The 15,899-nt window shown below is 34.3% G+C and overlaps 2 pseudogenes; both read left to right on the forward strand.

Moving 5' to 3' along the window:
* The first annotated feature begins 2,753 nt into the window (after positions 1-2,753).
* Positions 2,754-6,859, forward strand: LOC124232582 (olfactory receptor 5D13-like; annotated as a pseudogene).
* A 3,874-nt stretch (positions 6,860-10,733) lies between these two features.
* On the forward strand, positions 10,734-11,607 carry LOC124232583 (olfactory receptor 5D16-like; annotated as a pseudogene).
* Positions 11,608-15,899: the final 4,292 nt, after the last annotated feature.

Genomic DNA, 15,899 nt, shown 5'->3' on the forward strand with positions numbered 1-15,899 from the left:
TCTGACCTCTTTCATTTAGCATACTGTTTTCAAGATTCATTCACATTATAAAATGTATCAGTACTTTATTCCTTTTTATCACTAAGTAATATTCCATCATACATATATACACACCACATTTAGTGTGTCCATCTATTTATTGAAGGACATTTGTGTTGTTTCACCTTTTGGCGGTTGTGAATAATGCTGATAAGAACATTCATGTGTAAGTATTTGCTTGAGTGCCTGTTGTCAATTCTGTTTTGTATATACCTAGGAGTGGAATTGCTGGTACCATGGAGTTAGCCAGACTGTAAGGTTTGAGGTCACAACATATAATCCAGCACTCAATTCTGGCACAAATTACAAGTCTGAGGAATTCCCAAAAACGCATTTAGGTACCCTAATTTCCCAGAAATTTCAAACATCTTACAGAGAACTATACTCACAGTTATGGTTCATCACAAGATAAGGACACAGACAAATAACTCAAAGGTAGAAATGTATTGGACAGAGCCTAGGAGGGGTCCAAAAAGGAAACTTCCATTGCCCTCAGGACATGTTATCATCCCAGAATTAACATTGTACAATACACATGAGTTATTCCCAACCAGGGAAATCCACACAAACCTCAGTGTTCAGTTTTTATTAGGACTCTATTACAGAGGCTTGATTAATTGATTGATTGTCCAAATGTTGGTCTCAGCCTCCAGGTTGACTGATACTCCATATCTAAAAGCCTCCACACTAAATCTCATGGTTAATCTTTCTGGTATGGGCAATCCCTACTTGAAGATTGTGTAATATGGTCAGCCCCACCTTGATATCAGGTGTGGCCAGCCACCCTCCCTAAACAGACATTTTTTGTCAGGTAAGACATAGATTACCTCCCAGAAACTGAGGGCAAAGGGCAACTTCTCTTTGTGGAAGGCAAATATTTTTACTATGCATTTGGTCGATAGTAATTCTATATTTGTTTATATGAGGAATCACCAAACTGATTTCCAGAGTGTCTGAGTCATTTTATATTCCCACTAATAATGTATGACAGTTTCAGTTGCTCCAAAACCTTGCCAACACTTGCTACTGTATATATATATACAGTTTTTAATTAGAGTCCGCCCAGTGGGTGTGAAGTGATATCTCATTATGGTATTGATTTCCAATTTCCTAAAATCTAAAGATATTGAGTGTCTTTTCATGTGCTCGTTAGACATTTATAAATCTTGTTTTATATCTTGTTTGACCTTTTTTCTTTTAAGATCGGCACCTGAGCTAACATCTGTTGCCAATCTTCTTCATTTGTTTTTCCTTCTTCTTCTCCCCAGAGTCCCAATTCTAGTTGTGAGTGCCTCTGGTTGTGTGATGTGTGACGCCACATCAGCATGGCTTGATGAACAGTGCCACATCAGTGCCCGGGATCTGAACCAGTGAAACCCTGTGCCACCAAAGCAGAGCTAATGAACTTAATCACTCTGCCATGGGGCCGGCCCCCTTGTTTGACTTTTTATTGGTGGGTTGTAAGAGTCCTATACATATTCTGGATATTAGGCTAGTATCAGATATATGATTAGTAAATCTTTTATCCTATTCTGTAGGCTTTTTATTGACCTTATTGACAATGTTTTTTGACGCACAAATGGTTTAAATTTTGTGAAGTCCAATTCACTTATTTCTTATTTTCTTGCTTATACTTCTTTTTTTTTTTTGGTGAGGAAGATAGGCCCTGAGCTACCATCTTTGCCAATCTTTCTCTATTTTGCATGTGGGACACCGCCACAACATGGTCTGATGAACCGTGTATAGGTCCACACATGGTGTCTTTAATCATTTGTTATACTGCCTGTGGATTTTTCATAAGTGGCCTTTATTAGTTTCATAATAGCCTTTATTAGGTTGAGAAAGTTCCCTACTAGTCATAGTTTCTGAGTGTTTTTATCATGGGAGAGTGTTTCAATTTGTCACATGCTTTTCCTGTTTTGATTGAGCTGACCATGTTGTTTTATTCCTCTGTTCTATTCACGTTGTATATTGCACTGATTGGTTGTCTTATGTTGGACCACACTTGTATTCCTGGAAAAAATCTCACTAGGTCATATTATATAATCCCTTTAATATGTTGTTTGGTTCAATTTACTAGTCTTTTGTTGAGGATTCTACAAACATTTAAAGAAGCGTTAACATCAATCCTTCTTAAATTCTTCCAAAAGTAGAGGGAAAACTTCTAAATTAATTTTGTGAGTCCAGCATTACCTTCATATCAAAGCTAGACAAAGACACTACAAGAAAAGTACAGACCAATATCCTTGATGAGTACAGATCCATATCACTTTTTTTCTTTTTGAGGAAGGTCAGCCCTGAGCTAACATCCTCTGCTAATCCTCTTCTTTTTGCTGAGGAAGATTGCCCTGAGCTAACATCCATGGCCATCTTCCTCTATTTTATAGGTGGGATGCCTGCCATAGCATGGCTTGATAAGTGGTGCCTAGGTCTGTGCCCAGGATCTGAACCAGCAAACCCTGGACCACTGAAGCAGAATGTGCACACTTAACTGCTATGTTACCAGTCCAGCGCTCCATATCACTTTGTATCTGTACTTCCTCAGGTTTAGTGTTTCTGAGACTTTTGACTATCTCTTGACCTTGATTCCCCTCTGTGGTATGTGAGGTCAGCTTCAATGAGATTGATCTTTTCTAAAGCTGTACTCACAGAGTTGTTCCATGATTGCCTCTTATTCACTTACAAAAGAGAAACATAACTTCAGAAGCCCCATAATGATGGTAAGCTACAAGTTGGAAGAAACCTCAGCCCCTATAATACTACAAGGAACAGAAATGTCAATGTTCAGAAATGCATGCTTTATCTTGCTTTAGTAAGAAATAATCCTCTACTGCATCAAGTCACTGGTAAATTTAATTTGTGTCTTTAAAGGCATGATGGATAGAGTTACCAAAATCAGTGAATATATCATCCTTTTCATAAACTCGTATATTTAGGAAATGTATAATCCCCAAATGTTTTTCAGATTCAATAGTAAATATGAACATTTGAGGCCTCTGTACTTACACTTAAAAGGCCAACACAAATTGTTTTCTTTTAGTAAAACTGAGAGTGTAAATAGAAAATGGTTTATAACACATTACTAATTAACAAACAAAAAATAAAAATGTGACATTGTTTAGGCAGCTCTATATTTAGAAACATAGGAACATAAATATACCTTTATGAGAAAATAGAAAAATAAATCAATATGAATTAATAGTCACTCTCCTAGCTATTGTCTTATAGATGCTTTCTCCCTTTGTACATTTCTGTTTTTTATGTCCCTGTAAAGTTAAAGACATATACAGGGTTATTTATTTTTCTTAAGATTAATTGAGTAAAGTTGATAATACAAATGCCCCCAGGAGGGCTTTAGGAACAAAATATAAAGCGAAGATATCATATGGGACAGTGTTACATCTAATTACTTGAATTGCAGGCTTCAAACAATACTTCAGTGGTATTCTCTAGGCTCCATGTCCCTGAGGTCTTGATTCATATATTTGTAACACAGTTTGGTGTTAGAATTCTGTTTTCAGATGTGATCTTATCTTTGGTATCTCTGAGTTTTCCTAATAGGTTGGGGGAAAAAAGTAACTTATAGGAAGTATTTAATGAAATATTCTCTGGACTCCTACTAGTGTTTTCAAATCTATTTCCCTTAATTAAATATCAAGCAGGAGCACTCCTGGAGTTCATTAATCTTAACAAAGAATTCTTCAGTAAATGACTCATTCAAGTGCTTTTGTATTTAGGTGAGTCGATTCAGTCTCTTTTCTTTTACTTTAAAGGTAAATATGGAGTTTTAGTGATCTTTGCAGTACACAAACACATGCATAGAACAAAGAGCCCACAAATCCACTTAGTTTGACTAGGAGAGGGTTTACATTATCACATTCTAATTCCTTTCTTTCAAATGATATTCATCCTGGTTTTCTCATTGGGTGGCCACAATGTACTCGGCAACGAAATAAACATTTTGGCAAAAGAGAATAATAAAAAATGGGCCTTGTCTTCACACTTCCTATGATCTCTGAGGAAGAAAGTGACAAAGCTATCACATTTGTGAATGATAGGATATAGCACGTGGTAATTGTGAGATATAAATATTGTTTGTATGTATACAAAAGAGAAGAAACAGTGAGCTATGCCAATAATGGTAGGTGGCAAAATAAAACATTATAAGAGTGAGGATAAAATGGGAAAATAAACTATAAGTAAATGAGCATGTGTTACATAACAGAGCTTGATAAATTCATCATGACTAAAAAAGAATTTAAGTGATAATGAGATTGAATTTATAGATACAAGAATTTTTGGAAAAGCCAGGCTGAATTATGTAAACTTCATGTGTTAACTAATAAAAAGTATTTGAAATCTTAAATGTCATTGGCAGTTAGGTTAAAGTAATCATGGAAAATTGTTCCTTCGATGTTGCATAAAGTATTTTAAATTGAAGGAATGTGGCTGGGAAAAATTGCCATACTCCATCTTTCCACAGCTAAGACCTTATGAAGGATTTTTACAGAGGAAGTATCTGTCATGGAGTGGGGTTTTGGAAGATATCTTTCCTACAGGCAGAAGAATGTGGGGATCTGAGAATATTCTATTGTGGTGAAAAAACCTGTAGGAGAATGGGGAACATTTATTATGCATCGTAGATGAAGTACCCAAAGAAATCCTATAGTATTTCCGTTGTGTGGGTTCTGTAGGTAAAAAATTCTACATTCTATTCCAAAGTGTCCCCACCTGTTGACACTTGTACATGCTTGGCCTGATTTGCATAACCGAATAAGGTTTTTGATGTCATACCAATTACTCATAAATCCAATAAACAAGAAAGCTAAATATCTGCTGTGCATGATGTCATATCATATAGCATTTCAATTCGTTATCAAAGTACCTATTTCCTTTCTAGTGACTTAAATTTTATACTATTACTATGCTCATTTTACTCCTGAGGAAATACCTACTGACATCAAGTAATATTCAAGAAATACTATGGTGCCATGTTGAGGTAGTTCTCTATCCTGACACTGATCCTTGGAAAAGCTTTAAATTTAATTTTTCCTGCACTCTGAAATTTATATGCATTTTCAAGTACTTCATAGTTCTTATTGTTTGTCACTTACCCAACTTAAAAAATTTGCTACATTGGAAAATGAAGAGCTTTTTGTTCAATATTGTTTCAACTGTTATCACTGAAGACACAGTATACATTTCATTGTGAATGCCTCCTGATGCATAATGTAATATGCAATCAATAATATTTAAACATTTTCAAAATTGGTTCTACACAAGTGAAAAGATTATAACACATCTACAGCACAGCTCCAGAACGTCCCGAGACTACTGTGTTACTAGCAGTCAGAAGGGCACTGGAAAGAACACAGAACAACAAAGAAGCTATTAAATTGATCATTTTGTAGGAATGTTAGCATTTCAAAGTTTTTTTAACATATAAGTTAATTATCTCACAGCTTAAGAGGTGAGAAGGAAGAAACTGTAGAAACTCATGATAGGTATTTCCTCTAATACAATTAGTTTTACTAAGCTGAGATTCAGCAGAGTTGATCTACCCCTCATGACTGGCATTAGCTGTCTATGAGGAAATCGAATTTTATTATTTGAAACATAACGATGTCTACTCTGTTTTTCATCCTTCCTGTCTCAACTTTGTTTTTGATTATTCCACTTACACAAAATTATTATTTACTATGTAATCATCACATAAGTGAAGACTAACTTTTGACATAATATAACAGTGGAAGTGTAGCATTTTCAGCAACACTCTTAATAGAGACCCATCGAACTTCTCAGTGCTTCTATTCTTTTACTTATTTCAAATTTTGGTTCTTACTTCTGTGGATAAACTTTCATATTTTGTCCACAGGAACGAAGAAAACCAGAGTGGCAGAGTCACCTTTGTTCTTTTGGGCTTCTCAGAATATCCAGAACTCCAGTTGCCCCTGTTCTTGGTATTCCTGACCATCTATGCAATCACAGTGGTGGGGAACCTGGGCATGATTGTGATTATCAAGATCAATCCCAAACTCCACACCCCCCATGTACTTTTTTCTCAGCCACTTATCCTTTGTTGATTTCTGTTACTCTACAGTAGTTACACCTAAACTCTTAGAAAACTTGGTTGTGAAAGACAGAACCATCTCCTTCACAGGATGCATCATGCAGTTGTTCTTTGCAGGCATATTTGTCGTGACAGAAATGTTCATGTTGGCAGCGATGGCATATGACCGATTTGTAGCAGTTTGTAATCCTCTTGTCTACACAGTTGTAATGTCTCAGAAGCTTTGTTCCTTGTTGGTGGGCGCATCATACTCTTGGGGTATAGCCTGTTCTTTAATATTCACATGTTTTTTTGTTGACCTTATCCTTTTGTGGGAATAACTTCATAAATAATTTTGGCTGTGAGCATGGTGCCATTGTTGCTGTTTCCTGCTCAGATACATACATTAACCAGAAGATCATGTTTGTGTCTGCCACGTTCAATGAAATATGCAGTCTGATGATCATTCTTACTTCGTATGTTTTCATTTTTATTACTGTCATGAAGATGCCTTCAACTAGGGGACGCCACAAAGCCTTCTCCACATGTTCCTCCCACTTAACCACCATTACCATTTTCCATGGGAGCATCCTTTTTCTCTACTGTGTTCCTAACTCCAAAAGTTCATGGCTCATGGTCAAGGTAGCATCCGTCTTTTACACAGTGGTCATCCCCATGCTGAACCCACTGATCTACAGCCTCAGAAACAAAGATGTGAAAGATACACTCAAGAAGTTAATCAATATTAGATTGTTCTGTGATAAAATATAAAGATAGAAATATCCATTATTTCTTTTTGAGAGTCTGGTAAGAATTGTCCAATAGCAAAGCAGTGCATGAATATGGTAACCTTTTAACTGGCAGTTCAATATCCATTCACTCTAATGTTTAGTGAATAATTTTAATGTTACAAATAATGTTAGGGATAAAAACTTAGACTACTTAAACTAAGTTTTTGATTCAGAAATTGAAACGCAAAAGTCTCTGTGTTAGCATACATGACTGTGTGATTGCCCAGGACAAATTTGTGTTCAATAGAAGTCATGTGGAATTTTTGAGTTGATCTGAAGTGTTATATCTTGCAAGGAGGAAGTTTATTTCTTAATATAAAAGTAGTACATTAAGAGCTGTTCAACATAAAACCATAAATATCTAAAAAAAATATATTTAATTCCATACAAACCACTTTAGCATCGGAAGATTCACAGACAAGCAAAAATAAATAGGAAATATATGTCCCTTAAAAAGTTCCTGGACCAGCCCCTTGGTGTTGTGTTTAAGTTTGGCACACTCCAGAATATGGTTTAGTTAAATTATAATTGGTAGTATAACGAAATATACAATATTTTCTTTCTATGTAGTAGCACAAGAAAATGGCACACATTTTGGAAATATGTACCCATCACTCTAGTTTTTCCATTTATGTCAAAGTAGTTGTATATCATTTATGTATTTATTGGAAATTTTATTGACATAATTTTAGATTTATTTTAAGTTGTTTGTAGTAAGTAATATAGAGAGATCCCAATGTCTTTTACCCAGGTTCCCCCATGACAGTACAATACAGCAACCAGGATGTTGATAATACAATGCATACATCTTATTCAGGCACCAGTGATTTATTGACAAAATCACTGAAATTGACAAAAATTGCTTTTTGCAAACAATCATGAACTCCAGTGGGATGTAATAATAACAATCCTTTTGAATCAGCGACTTGATTAAGCTAGCTCAGCTGATACCAACTGGGTCACTTTAGTGTCAAGACTGAGCTAATCAGATGAACTTCAATCTACAGACCTGTTTGTAGGCCATCCTTGTTGGACCATTTGGCTAATGGTCTATGTTGAATGCTGAGTCACAATAATGTATGCCCAAACACAAAAGCGTAATTCAAACTCCTGTTAGGGTATCACCTGCTGTTATTTTATGAATCAAAGCAAAACACATGGATAAGCCCAAAGTCAAAGTGTGAGAAAGTTATCTACCTCTTATAGAACAGTAAAATTGCAAGTCAGTGGTTAGGGGTGTAGGGAGAAATGTAAAGTTTGGTTCAAACTCTACCAAAGATTGATTAAAACATTTACATCAAGAAACACATTATTTCTTGATAATGCCAGATAACTCTATGGCAGATAACAGATAACTCATGACTGAGACACGTTTTACCAAAGTTTTCTAATAATTGATGGGTCATTGGGTTACTTTAAGGGAAAAGACTGGTCGAGATTAAATATAAGAGCTTGCCTTTTCTACTTGTGTCTTAGTAATCATGATTAAGGTTTACAAGCAAAGAATAGAGCGATATCCACATGTTGTTGTTCTAATTTAACCCATTAAATGTTACTTGTTTCTGTCATGATTAAGAGATTTATTTCCATATGGAAGTTGAATTTCTTTACCAGAATGCTTTACATCAAATCATGTCTTGTGTGACTACTCTTTAGGGATATACAACAACATTCTCAATACTCATAGTGTATCACAGTAGTAACAAAGGATTTACTTTAATTTTTAAATGTTTGTCAACAAGGGGATATAAGTAACTGTTCCTATCAGATACTATAAAAACCTGTGTGTGTGTGTGTAGTTTAATAAACATCTTTAAGAAGAGAAAAAAGATTTAGAAAGTTTGAGCATGCATCATGGAACATTTGATATATTCATTAAGGACTCTAAGCTAAAAACTAGAATATCTTATTCTTAAATATTGATTTTGAAGTTATGTAACTTTTAATTTTTGCACTTTAGTTTTCTGTCTCTTAGTAGAAAATAAAACAAAAGCAAAAAAGAGTGAATAGTTGCAAAATCCTTTTAGAACAGGATGTTGTTTTACTTTGGTAAATACTCTTGAATGAGCAGTTAACTTACACAAATGTAAGGCAAAAGTGTATGTTAGATAATATCTTAGTTCACTAATGGTTGTGTTAAGTGATGCTTACAGGTTAATTTTTTTTCTGCCAATGGATTCATATGCTGCTCTTCTTTTAAAATTTTGGCTGTAGTAGGTATAAATGTGACTGTTTTTCCTTGAAGGCCTATGCCAAGACAGATCAATATTTAACATTACTTTCTTTATTTCCTGATTTGTGTCCTAGAGGAGTACGTGTAGGAATCACATAGCTGGATTTAAAATATCAGCACGTTAACCCCTATGGCTGAACTGAAGAATACAGTGGATCTACAGCCTAGATAGGGATAAATACCTTACCCCCCCCCCCCAACTCCCAGCTAAAGGAATGCATATTTAGGATATAACAAACAATAAGCCCAAATTATTGAAAGTAAAAATTTGTACAGCGTCATGTTAAATGTGTTTCTATAAAAAAACATGTGCCAACACTTAAGCAAAATATACTAAAAAGCCCATCATATCGACTATAATTATGTTGGAGTCATTGGATAGATGTGACTATAATTTTTTCATGATTTTAAGAATTATAGCCTTTATACAGAGGTAAATTATTTTTGAGACATAAAGATCCACATGTTAATGGTTTAGAAGAAATTATATTCTAAATTGCAGAAGAGGAAGTTTCCTCTAATTATTTTGTTTTTAGCTCATAAAAATAAATTTTGTCAGGATGCTCCAAGGCCTGTGTCCCCAAAGTCAGTTAGTTAGACATAAAACAAACAACGTGATCATGGAGTATAGTTTCCAGACCTGTTTATAGCTCATGGACATATTATACAAATCCAGGCTAATGAGTTTTAATTTGATTCATTCAGTATAAAATCTGTTTATTCCTCAAGGACATGTCTATGTTTCCTCCAAAATTTCTTGACAGTTGCAAAAATGGCATTTCTTGGTATCTTTATTAAGTTATATTTAGCAAGAATCATCAACTTTCTGACTAAGGCATTGGAAAAAATTGAACAAAAATTTCAATTTTGAGACAGAATATGTATGGATTTTTAAACACTAACAAGGAAGTCTTGAATAAAAAAATATATCAAGATCTGGCTTTTGGGGAGTTGATTCTACCTAGGATCATCTTTTCAATCTGAAGTGAAGGATATTGGAATCTAACAAATTTTTGACAGGAAAAACCTACATGAGCTGACTAACAGCAATATCTACTTAGTTCGTGATTATAACCAACAGGCTAAATTCTACTTTCATTATTTCCAGGGCCATAGTCCTGATTTTGAAAATATGTCTACGTTAAACACTTTAAGGGTCATAGATGATATGTTAAATGTAAGTCTTATTCTAAAGAAATTATATTCCTCAGGGGAAAAGCTCACACACACACACACACACATATGCACATCGACACACATATATCCATAAGAATAGCAAAATATGCCAGGCATTGCATAAATATTGTGAAGATATGAGTGGAAAGAAAATAGAGTAAGAGAAAAGACATTTAGATTAACCAGCAATGTTTTCTTGGAAGAGTTATGTAGTAACATGTGTAGTAATGACACAGTGTAAAAGAACCAGGGTAGATGTGCTGTTTCAGAGGTGTAAACATATTATATTAGAAAATATAAATGAATTGTTTTTGTACAATAAAAATTTAAAATACTGTTGTGAATGAAGTTGTATTGTAGTGAAAAAAAGATGTGGTTATATAGCTCATGGACATATTATACAAATCCAGGCTAATGAGTTTTAATTTGATTCATTCAGTATAAAATGCCTTCCCAAACCCCGACAGTATTGCATTCCAGGCTAAGTAAGAGTAAACAAAATTTAAGCATAATTGTGATTATAAGGATCAATCCCAAACTCTACACACCCCTGTACTTTTTTCTCAGCCATTTATCCTTTTTGGGTTTTTGTTATTCCAGCGTATTTACACCCACACTGCCAGAAATCTTAGTTGTGGAAGACACAGCTGTCTCCTTCAAAGGATGCATGGTACAATTTTTCTTTGGCTGTGCATTTGCGATTACAGAAATGTTCATGTTAGCAGTGATGGCCTGTGACTGGTTTGTGGCTCTTACTAATCCTCTTTTCTACACAGTCGCTATGTCTCATAAACTCTGTACCCTCCTAGCAGCTGGAACCTACATATGATTTGAATATGTTCCCTGACAATCACATACTCTCTTTTGGAACTATCCTTTTGTGGTTCTAATACCATAAATCACTTTGGTTGTGAGTATTCTGCCGCTATCTCTTTATCCTGTTCTGACAGCTATTTCAGTCAGTTGATATGTTTAGTCATTTCTGTATTCAGTGAGGCTTGTAGCCTCCTGATTATCCTCTCCTCCTATCTTGTCATGATTGTCACAATCATCCAGATGCCTTCTACTAATGGACTCCAAAATCCTTCTCCACCTGTGCTCCCCACCTGACTGCCATCACCATTTTCCATGGGATCATCCTTTTTGTCTACTGCGTGCCCACCTCCAGGAGCTCATGGCTCCCGATCAAAGTGGCCACTGTGTTTTTTACAGTTGTGATCTCCCTGCTGAACCCCATTATCTACAGCCTTAGGAACAAAGATGTGAAAGAGGCTGTCAGGGGTTTAATCAACTCCAAACTACTTTCTCAACCAATATAATTCAAATAAATATATGTATTTTGCAGTACTTACATCCAATAATTTTTCACATATATTGTTGATGCTAGTTTACCTTTATTTTAAGTACATATGTGATTATGTTTTAAATCAATTAAATGTTGCACTTTCCCTGTTTTTTGGTGGTCGGGACACTCTGACTTAATACAGAAATAATTCATTCTGATGCACTTCATCTCACCTGGGTTCAAGGAAGAAATATATTTCAGCATCTCCCAGTTAGACATTATGGAAGTCAGAATGACAAAGAAGGGATGTATATTTAGAGACTCATTACTTATGTCATAGTTTAAGTTCTCCTTTATAAAAGTGCTGCAAAGACACAGATGATAACTGTCTTTACTGGATCCGCACTCAGGTTCTCACAACCAATTCTTTTGACTCAGAAAGTTCTATAAAACAGAACTTTTTCTTCCCCTTAAAACTTCACTTCATTCGAAGTAAAATGAGGATCTGTGAGTTTGCATTGTGAGAAATATTATCTGAGTTTGAGTAAGCAGATGCTGAAAATATTAACCACTCTCTATATGTATCACTCATCTTTTGAACATCAATGTGATATTTTATAGTTCAATAAAAGTTACTGGAAATAATACTGAATACTAAAGAAAAGTTCAATTTATTTCTAACAAAACTTATATCCATTACTTATTGATAAAAAGACTGAGAGTAATAAAGTATACTTTGAATCATCCATCCTCAATGATAAACTTTTCCCACCTATCAATTTTCTTTATATCAGTAAATGCCATCCATATCTACTCAGTTGCTTAAATAAGCAAAGGAGAAGGCATTATTTATTTTGATTTATTATTCTGCAGCCTCTCTCAAATATGTCAGTCAGTTATGTTATTTCTGGCTCTAAAATGAAACACCGTCTTCATGTCTCTGCTTCCTGTGTCCCCATTGTCATTAAGTGGGTTTTTAGCAGTTAGTATCAAATTAATATATTTCTCATATTTTTTTAACCTTATATAAGGCATGAATCTCAGATCATCCATAGTGATATTTTAAAACTATAGAATCAATGTATTTTACTCCCCAACCTAGTATTGTGCAATAGTTTTTATTACATTTATGATTATACTCTAACTCTTTGCAAAATCTAGCATCTGCTTAATTCTCTGACTTGTTCATTTTAAATTTAAAACATACCAAAACATATTTTTTAAACAAACATCCATGTAACTCTCAAGTAGATCAATACATAGGACAATCACTGGCCCTTTCCTCCTACTCTCAGCAAGAGTCAAAAGGATGAATTTTATCAAAATGATGCAATTACTTGTCTATATAGATTCAATATCTAACTATGCCTCTCAAAAAATATAAATTCGTATTCCTTTTTTGCAACTTTATTTAAAGGAAATCATGCATTATTTATCTCAAATATCTGACTTATATAGATGAATATTACATTTTACAAAGTATTCATGTTACATATATTTATACCTTATTCCATTTGTTTCTATTACATATTTTATATTATAAATATTTCAGAATTTTTCTTTATTCCAGTCTACTATGATGGACATTTGGGAAATTTCAATTTGGGGGCATGTGTACCATTACACTGCACATAAGTATTTATTCGATTGAGATTTATACCCAGAAGTATTATGCATTTATTTGGTTCTTAATTTTTCAAAGTGATTTTTATCAATTTAGACTCCTAAAAGCAATGTTTGAAAGCTCTAAAGTTATAATTCACCTCTTTGCCAGTGTTCAGTATTATTAGATGTTATGGTTTTTACCCATTTATTTGATTTAGAATATTTCATTTGTAGTTTTAATTTGGATATTTATGATTATTGAAGTTAGGCACATTTCAATATGTTCATGTATTTTTTTTTTTTTTGAGGAGTACTAGTCTTGAGCTAACATCTGCCAATCCTCCTCTTTTCGCTGAGGAAGACTGGCCCTGAGCTAACATCCGTGCCCATCTTCCTCTACTTTATATGTGGGACGCCTACTACAGCATGGCGTGCCAAGCAGTGCCATGTCTGTACCCGGGATTCAAACTGGCAAACCCGGGGCGCTGAAGCATGAATGTGCACACTTAACTGCTGCGCCACTGGGTCAGCCCTTTTCTTTTTCTTTTTAAAGTGGATTCTTAGGGCATTTACCAATCTTCATTTAAGTTATTATGTGATAGTTCTAATTTATTCAAAAATTTATTTTATATTATGAATATTATCTCCTTGGCCGTTACGTATCTTGAAAGCTTTTTTGCATTTTGGCTTTACTTTTCACTCAATGTCCTCAAATAAAGAGCAAGCTTGAATTTTAACTTAGTCAACTGTATTACTTTTGTAATGTTTTTGTAATTGTTGAAGATATTTATCTACCCTTGAGGTCAAGAAGACATTTGTCTATATAATATTCAAGAATGTTTGTTCTTCATATTTTGCTGTATGAGTCACCTAAAATTCGTTTTTTGTGGATGATATGAGGTTTGGGTCTTTGACAGATTGTTTACTTTTTCAGCATTATTCGTTCTCTCTTCATCTTTGTCATGCTTCTCTGTAGGCAGAAGGAGAACAATTCCCATGTGGCTTGCTTGGGACAATGCAAAGTGAACGAGTGTGTCATAAGTTATCTCATAGAAAAAGCTTGACATGTCCCTACATGGTTTGAATCTTCCTTCCTTGAGCTTATGCATTAAACTTGGAAAACAGCCTACCACAAAGCGAGAGTGTTCCTTCAGCCTGGTCCTGGAATGAGAAAACAAGGGAATTGAGTCAAACTTAACCAAACACAGCATCTCAGAGCTGTAATCAATCACCAACATTCATGATACTACTTCATTTCTAACCAGATGAATATATCATTGTCACATGCTGTTTACTGAAAAAAAAAATCCCTTCCTGCCTTGTTGCCATTTAATACCAATCTTGTCATAAATGAAGTGTCCATATGTGTGCTTATCAGTATAATTATCAGCTGTTGTCACAATAACTCTTGAAAAACGCATCAAAAATCAATGGCTTAAAAGTACGATTATTTATTTTCAAAGATCAGGAGGTCATCTGAGGTGGTTCTGCCCTGGACTTTGAGGCTAGGAATGTTTTGCTTCACACCACAGTTCCGTGAGTGTGGATTGCTCCGCATGTCTTTTATCATCTTTAGACTATTTGGATATTTGCATTATGGAAATGTCAGAAAAGCAGTAGACCAGGTGAAAATATTCAAGGTTTCTTAAAGCCTAAGTTAAGCACTGCCAATTTTTTTTCTGCTAACAGACCATTAAACATGTCACAGGACTGGATTCATAATCCAAAGGTGAAGAAATACACCCCATCAATAACAAAGTATGTAGAATTTATGGATGCAAGGAGATGGTGAATAAGTGAACCCAATTATTCAATCTACTTCAGGCAGCTTCTTATCTCTCTATTGTATTCTATTGAAGCATTTTCCATTACTACATATTCTTAATTATTAGAGTTTGCAATAAATCTTGATATCCATTAGAGAAATTGTTTCATCTTTTACTTCTTCATGAGTGGATATTGATCGTCCTTGGCCCTTTACGTTTTCATACAAACTTCAGGATTTATTTTGTTCATTTACTACATACTTTTGAAGCCTGAGCCCCTCATGGGCTGTAAAAATTATGTTTATTCTTTAGATCCACACTTTAAAGCATTCTTACCTGTAGCTATGCCTTCTCTGCTACATTAGTCTATATTCCATCCACTTTATACATTTCCGAAATTATGGGAAAATCATATCAGTTGGTGTTTATTTTACCATTGTCTTTATTAGAGTGACTTTGTTATTTGATTTATTCCTTCATTATGATTACTCTTTTTGATCTAGTTTATAATGGAGGGGAGAGGCAACAAAGATATATAGATTTTAATATATTGAATAAAAAGTCCGCTCTTTCTTTACCACTTCATAGATGGATGGAGGATAGATAAATATACTTATAAATCTATTTATTGATAAAAACATGTAAAATTTAAAAATGGACAAAATAAAAACCAAAATATTAACATTATTATCTTTGTTGTTGGCTTATCAATTATTTTTTATTTTTCACTGTAATATCTTCTCAGTATTGAAAAGGTAACATATAGAACGGGAGAAAACATTTGCAAACTATGTATCTGGTAAAAGATTAATATCCAATACATATGTAAGAAACTTATGCAACACAGTAGCAAAAAAAACCTAATAAGCCAATTAAAAAGTGGACTAAGGACTTCGTTTAGATATTTCTTTGGAGAAGATGTGCTAATGGCTAATAGGTATATGAAAAAATTGTG

The sequence above is a fragment of the Equus quagga genome, unplaced genomic scaffold (genome assembly GCF_021613505.1).
Source record: "Equus quagga isolate Etosha38 unplaced genomic scaffold, UCLA_HA_Equagga_1.0 HiC_scaffold_8087_RagTag, whole genome shotgun sequence".
In the NCBI taxonomy this organism is placed as follows: Eukaryota; Metazoa; Chordata; class Mammalia; order Perissodactyla; family Equidae; genus Equus; species Equus quagga.